Raw genomic sequence first — 7,210 nt, 5'->3', positions numbered from 1 at the left:
TTGAGTGATTTGGCATGTGATTTGGGACTATCGAAAAGGGCTTCAGAACTCCTAGCATGAAGACTGCGTGAGAAAAACTTTCTTGAAAAAGGAACAAAGGTATGGAACTTTCGAACCAGAGAAATTGCATTTCTGCAGTAGGGATGAGCGAGCGAGAATATTAAGTTCGATTAGTAGGGGTTAATTAAGGTATCATTTGTAAGAGATACTTATATAACAAGAGGTTCTCCTTTGCCGAGCATCTTCTCAATGATTGCAGCTGTGGCTGCATTCATTCAGAAGAGTGTGTGATTCCCGGAGCACTAGAGGTTAATTAACCTCTAGTGCCAGGGATTGGACACTGTTCTCAATGAATGCGGCCACAGCCATATTCATTAAAAAGATCCCTGGGCACTAAAGGTTAATTAACCTCTAGTGCGCCAGGGATCACAAACAAGAGGATTCCCAGGGAATACTGTGAATCCCCTGTGAATCCTCCTGTTATAATTTCCTCAAACTTCCAATGGTTTGAAAAGTGGAAATTTCACGGAACCATCATCCCTATTCTGCAGTTCTTTAGAACTGACAGTGGCTTTGTGTATTGCCATAACATACCTAGTTTAATGAAGGAATTGGGAATTCCTATCTATATCTCAACTGAACGGCGACTATTAATCGATAGCTCAGAGCGGAGCTTAAAGTGTGTCCTCCTACACAATGGCAATATAATTAGGTCAGTCCCAATTGGCCATTCAGTTTCTCTTCATGAAGAATATGAAGACATAAAGAGAGTCATTGAGTTGTTGCAATATCACCAACACAATTAGGTCATCTGTGTTGACCTTAAAATGGTATGCTTCCTTCTTGGTCAGCCATGTGGATACACCAACTATCCCTGTTATCTGTGCATGTGGGACAGCAAAGCTTGTGAGAGGCATTGGGTGGAAAGGAATTGGCTTCCAAGTTCTGCTCTAAAACCAGGTGATCCAAACATTCTACATGAGCCACTTGTTGATAGAAAGAATAATATATTTTTGCCTCTGCACATGAAATTGGGTCTGATGAAGTAGTTCTTTAAAGCTTTGCCAACTGAAGGAGACTGTTTTAAGTACCTCATTTTGGCATTTCCTAGCCTGTCATTTGAAAAAATAAAGGCCAGGGTGTTTGATTGTCCACAGATTCGGCACCTCATCATCCTAACACTGATCACTCCAGGAAAAGCTATAAGTGTAAAATTTTACCATAACCGCTTATCTGAATTATATATGTAAAAAAAATGTCATAGAGTAACAATAAATCCTTTGTATGATCAAAAAAAATTTAAACAAACAGTACATTCAGTACAGTACATGTTTTCATTGTATGTAAAAGTTGTATGTTTTTTGACAAAAATGGTACCCTGTATCGTAAAAACTGAATGTGATAGCAAAAAGATCTAACACAACAAAAAATGCGTTCCCCAGTGTAATTCATATAACAACTATGGCAAATAAGCAGACCTATGAATTTAGGCATATAGGTCCCCACAATTAGAATACAATAGGTCTAGTATTAGCTGAAAGGGACAAAAAGTTAGCTACAATTATGTGCAATTTTATTGTTTAGGATTTACATTAGAATTTCCTTTCCTGGTCTTTCATGCAATGATATTTTATAGGTTTGAAGTACTTTGACTACTAGTATTCAGGGGTGTTTTCATCCAGATTAAATTCCTCTTTCCCTGAAATGTGTATTACAAAAATGATCAGGTGCAGCCTCTTGTATAATTGGCTGAAGCCAGCTCAAAGGTTAATGCAGCATTAAAAAGTCATTTCTGGCAACTGGTAATTTGTTTTCAGAAGAAAAAACAATTTCCAGTAACCATGTAAAACATTTGCTGTTTCATTGTAATAGCTCTGAATTCTAAAACAGACAGTTTATAGTAAAGAATACATAGTTCCTGTAACCTACTGTTTGAAATTGTGTAATGTTACATCATTCTCCCCCAGGTTCACAGTACAGCTGCATTGGGGGAATATAATACCTTCACTGTTGCTTAACTGTAACATCATTTATAAGTAAGTTTTTAGATGTGCAAATTGTTAAAATTGGGGGGGGGGGGGGTGCATCACCATTATATTGACAAATTTCTTTTTAATAATGGTATTGTATTTAACCTACTAAATACTCTATATTGAAATACAAACATTCAGCACACCACTATACTGTTGGCTAAAGATAAACTCTAGCACAAAAACTTTAATTGAAATATATTCCGCAGTGGGTACACAGGATGTACATGCATTTTGTGAGTTCCAAAGCCACTTATTACCTTGTAAAATTACAGGCAACATTATTACAATGCTGTACAATGCTAATGTGAAATATTATTAGAGGGGGGCAGATACAAGACTCATCCTGCATACTAATTGAGAATAGTAAAGATTAGTCTTTAATACAGGAAGCTACTGCACAAAGATTAACACTGGATTAGTACACGTGTGAAAGAAATACGCAAAACACACCAAGAATATCTTTGGTATTTATAAATAATTGCTTATGCCAGAGTTCAATTTTAAAAGATAGCCTTGATCTACCCAATGTGAAGTATGAAATGAGCAGCTAAATGTACTAAATGGCACCTTGTACAGTGCTGTGTACAGAGTGAAGCAATATGCAATACAGAATATACAGCACAGTGTAAAAGTGGAATAGTGTAGAGCAGCCTTTCTCAACTTTTTTTAACATAGGGGACCCATTCAAATAATTTTCAGGTCTCAGGGAACCCCTGCTATAATTACTATATCCACAACTCACAGTACATTAGCAATGGTCAGTAGGAAGAATGCCTCTTACAAATAGCCAAAAAGATCATTGGTATCAGTGGTAATTGACTTAAGAGGTCCAAATTGCTCATGGCTCCAGGAACGCCTAGCAACCTTTGGGGAAACCCTAGGGTTCCACAGAACCTTGGCTGGGAAACACTGGTGTACAGTATAGAACAGCACAGTGTGCAGAACAGAGATAGGAAGAGTGTAGAACACATAGCAACATGATGTGTAGAATGTAGAGGGGTAGCTTGTAGAACTTATACCAGGACAATGTATAGAATGGAGACGGGTATTGTATAGACCAGGGGTCCCCAACCTGTCTGACAGGTGGGCCACGATAGCACAGAGACCAATGGTGGTTCAGACCATCTCCTCTGTACAGATCACAGAGACACAACCCGAGTGGGCGGGTTCTGGCATTATGCCATCACTCAGGGGGAATTTTTTTCCGTAGTCCGTAGATTCAGTGGTCTGCGAGCTCCAAAAGGTTGGGGACCACTGGTATAGATTATGTAGAAGCACAGTGCATAGAATTGAGAGGGGTAGAATGTAGATCATAAAGCAAAACAAAGTGTAGAGAATGTAGATGTGTAGAGTGTAGAACATATAAAAGCATAGTGTATGGAATGGAGAGGGACAGGCTGCAGAATATATAGCAGAAAAGTGTGTAGAATAGAGAGGGATAAAGTATAGAACATATAGCTGCACCGTGTAAAGAATGGAGAGGGTAGAGTGTAGAACATATGGATACACAATGCAACTAATGAAAGGGGGTTTTGTACAGAACCCATAGCAGCAGAGTGTTTAGAATGGATCCAGAATATATAGAATATATTTAAACACAATAGGGTTATCCATATGAATCAAAATACAGTAGCTACTGATAGCAAGGTATAGATGGAAAATAAAGTTTGTGTCCTAGGTCAGGTTTTCTATTATGAAGAACATACAAATTACACCACCATCTGCATTCCTACATAATTAGTTACTAAAGCTTTTAGCATAGTTAGTTAGCAAAGCTTTCAGTATATGAGATACTCCATTACAGTATAATAATAAGCTTTATAATTCTTTGCTTATGGTCTCTTATGCTAAAGCAGCATTATATGATACTTAAAGTTAATCTTCAGGTGCAAACATTTCTCACATATGTTTTATAAATGACTTGCTCTGTTAAAATGTTATATGTCATGAGGAGCTCAAATAACTAGAAAATCAACACTTTATATTTATGATACTTCAGTAGCATTCCATTCATTGATCTGGTTGAAGGCCAAGATTATGTGGAATACTTGAGTGAAGGGCTTTCATGCCCAAAGAACCATATTATCACAAAGGCCCAGCTAAACCCTAAATTTAAACTAGCTAAACTCATTGCGCACCAAAGCAAAAGATTTGCAAAGTTTACTTTCTTTAAAATGTAGCTACAGCTCTACAAGTCAACATACTTGTTCAGTGGTCTTTTCAGTGGTCAAACTCTTTTCAGTGGTCAAACATTCCCCTGTTGAGCCAAAGCAAACACTTGTCAACCAGTAGAAAGCATGAGCTTTCTATTGGGCTATCATTTTGACTCATTAGGCGCATGTTAGATCCTAGCAGAGAGACCACTGCTTCCACACAGAGTACAGGGGTCCCACCTTGCAACTCCTGTCAGGGGACAGGCTTTTGTACCTAGGCTATGGTTGCTTTAGAATGAACTCAAACTGGAAGGCATTGATGCCTTTTGCTTTAATAAACCTTGAATGTATTTAGCTGATAAAAACTGAGCGTTTAATGGGGTCCTTAACATATATTACATATATATAACATTACATATATAACATATGAACATATGCACGTTGTTCTGTGGTTTTAAATACTTGTACACAATTATGATATAACACAAAAATGTTTTTCATAGGAGATGAAACAACAATCTGTGTATCTTCACAAAAGGATTGTACATAATATTATCCAAGAATCGAATTTCCTATGGCAACTTGCTGTTGTTAGCTGATAACATTAAATAAACTTTCTGATGCCTTGATAAGATTCCCTTTCTGAGGTTGAATCGCATATGGTGGCAGACTGCAGCCTTGTATAAATGCCATATAAATGTGTGGATCCCGGTTGGATACCCTTTAAAGACCTTTAAATAACACAAGCTGAGCGTTTGATTGTTTCTGTTTTGTATAAATTAAATTAAAAAAAAACTATTCCTGACCTTTGACTTTGAAAGTGCTGAAACTTTCTCTTAATCCTGTTTAGTCCTCTTTTCTAGAATTGTCATGTATGTATTTTTGATATTTTTGGTATTTGTATTATTTATAAAATATTTTTCATGGTATGTATATTCTGTCTCCCCATAACAGGAATAATATTTTTATTAGTGTTGTCAACTAGACCTTTCAATGTTACCCATTAAAGTATGTAAAATTGTGATTGTAACAATGTTTAGATTTATTGCAGAAAAGGGAAAACTTTATAAATATTTGGTTTCTCTGGTAGATAAAACAGTACATTTTATTAATAAATGAAGTTTCGGTTTTATCTGTAACATTTCTCGTTTTCAGCTCAATATCTATGTAGCTCCTCCTTAGTTTAGCAAGGCCCCTTTAATGTTTGAAGGGTAATTTTCTGGGTTTTCTTTAGCTTGGTTCTAACCTAGGTTATATGTGTGGAGAACTGAGCATTAGGGGGGCTCAATAAAAGAAGCTAGGGGAGTTGGGAAAGTGTGGCTTTTGCAGCCCCCAGGGCCTGACTAGACTTGTGCCTGAAGAATAAACTGAGTGGATGAGTCTGGTTTCCAGTGGTAAAAAACTTCAGGATAGAGAGGCGAAAGAAGAAGGGACCCAAAAGAAAGGGTGCGTGTGAAAGCAGGGTCTGTATTTGGTCACCTATCATCTCAAAAATACAAACAAAACAGATGATAAAAGACTAAACAGCTAAATAATCCTCAGCAGGTGTCACTTTCTGTACTGGCAAGAAAGGCCACAGTCCATAATGCAATAATATTTATATCAGACAGTTCATTTCTATTTTACATTCTAAACACTTGTTTGCGTTTCTTTTATTATTATACACAACTTTTGTGTCACATTTTCAATAATACATAGTAGGCAATGCACATGGCATTTGTTCAGTGTTAAAGGGTTGAGATGTGCTCCCAGCCTATTCAATAGAGCTGGGATACCTTAATGCAGGTGTGGTAATGCCATACAGGATTTTAAGGTGGTAAAGCATACAGTGGTATGCTGGATGTGATGGTGGAGGTTTTCATTCATCATTATTAAAACAATGGAGGATTACCATAAATTTAACTAAGCTCAATGAATCCTAGGACTGTATATATAAAACTTGGAATTTGACATTCAAACATCCCCTGGTGGGAATCAATTGCCAATCAATGCCATTAAAACACATGAACCTGGAAGACTCCCACATGCGAATGTTTAAGGGAATGTCTGATTCCGTTTTATAAATAGAGCCCCTAGTGTGGATGTAAAACTATTTTAATTGGCACAGGATATACACTTTGCAGGCTGCTGATGCTGCCCATACTGGATTTACAGTTTTAGCCGTTTCACAAAACTGATTCTTTACCAATTTTTTTATACACAAAAATAATATATAAACAATTTTATACATTTGGACTGTCATTATACCCTTTTAAATTCTAATATATATAATTAATACACTAAGTCCTTATAAGACAGGAAGTTTTGTATTAGTATTATCTTTTAATGATGTTGTGATGTTGTGATGCATCACACATCTCTCAGCTAAAACAATTTGTACTGGTTGTCAGTCCTGAAAGGAGCTCCTCCTTTCTGTGTATATATGAATGTCATGGTTAGTCTAGAGCTCAGCTGTTCAGTCTGCTTAGGCATGTGTTTGTAAAGTAAGCTCTTTTCCCCTCACTTGGATCATTATTGCCATGTCCTCTCCACACCCAAGGAACAAGGCACGCAGAGGAAGCTATGATGGAATTTTACACAACAAAAACACTGTGAGTTCAGTTAGTTTCTGTTATTTCTATGTAGCACACAACACTATTGTGCTACACAATGCATTTCTCTGCTTTTTTTTAGCTGCTTGTCCTTCTCAGACTTGTGTCTGTTGAGATATCTGGTGATTCTTTTACACTTAAAGTGAATTCTGTGTCTGATCTGTAGCAAAAGCAACTGGCAACTATATTACTGTAGCCAACTTTGATATTTTAATAAATGCCAATCACCCACAACTGGCACTGCAGTGTGTTTTCCATGTCCCTACTAAAAATATTTGTAGAGTTATTGCCTTGATATTCAGTTTGACATTGCTTTGGTTGTAGATTAATATTGTGTGAAAAAACTTACAAGTAACTTTTTTTTTTGGGCATTTGTGTTTTATATTTAATGATATAATGTTTAGATATATTTGCATTTCTTTCTGCAAGAACA

The 7,210-nt window shown here is 36.6% G+C and overlaps 1 protein-coding gene across 1 annotated transcript in view; it reads left to right on the top strand.

The window, feature by feature from the left end:
- TAGAP (T cell activation RhoGTPase activating protein) overlaps positions 1 to 7,210 on the top strand; it is a 181,082-nt gene that overhangs the window by 128,750 nt on the left and 45,122 nt on the right. The gene's annotated exons all lie outside the window — the stretch shown is intronic.

Source organism: Pyxicephalus adspersus, chromosome 4 (assembly GCF_032062135.1).
Source record: "Pyxicephalus adspersus chromosome 4, UCB_Pads_2.0, whole genome shotgun sequence".
NCBI lineage: Eukaryota > Metazoa > Chordata > Amphibia > Anura > Pyxicephalidae > Pyxicephalus > Pyxicephalus adspersus.
This window is presented reverse-complemented; position numbering and strand designations above follow the sequence as displayed.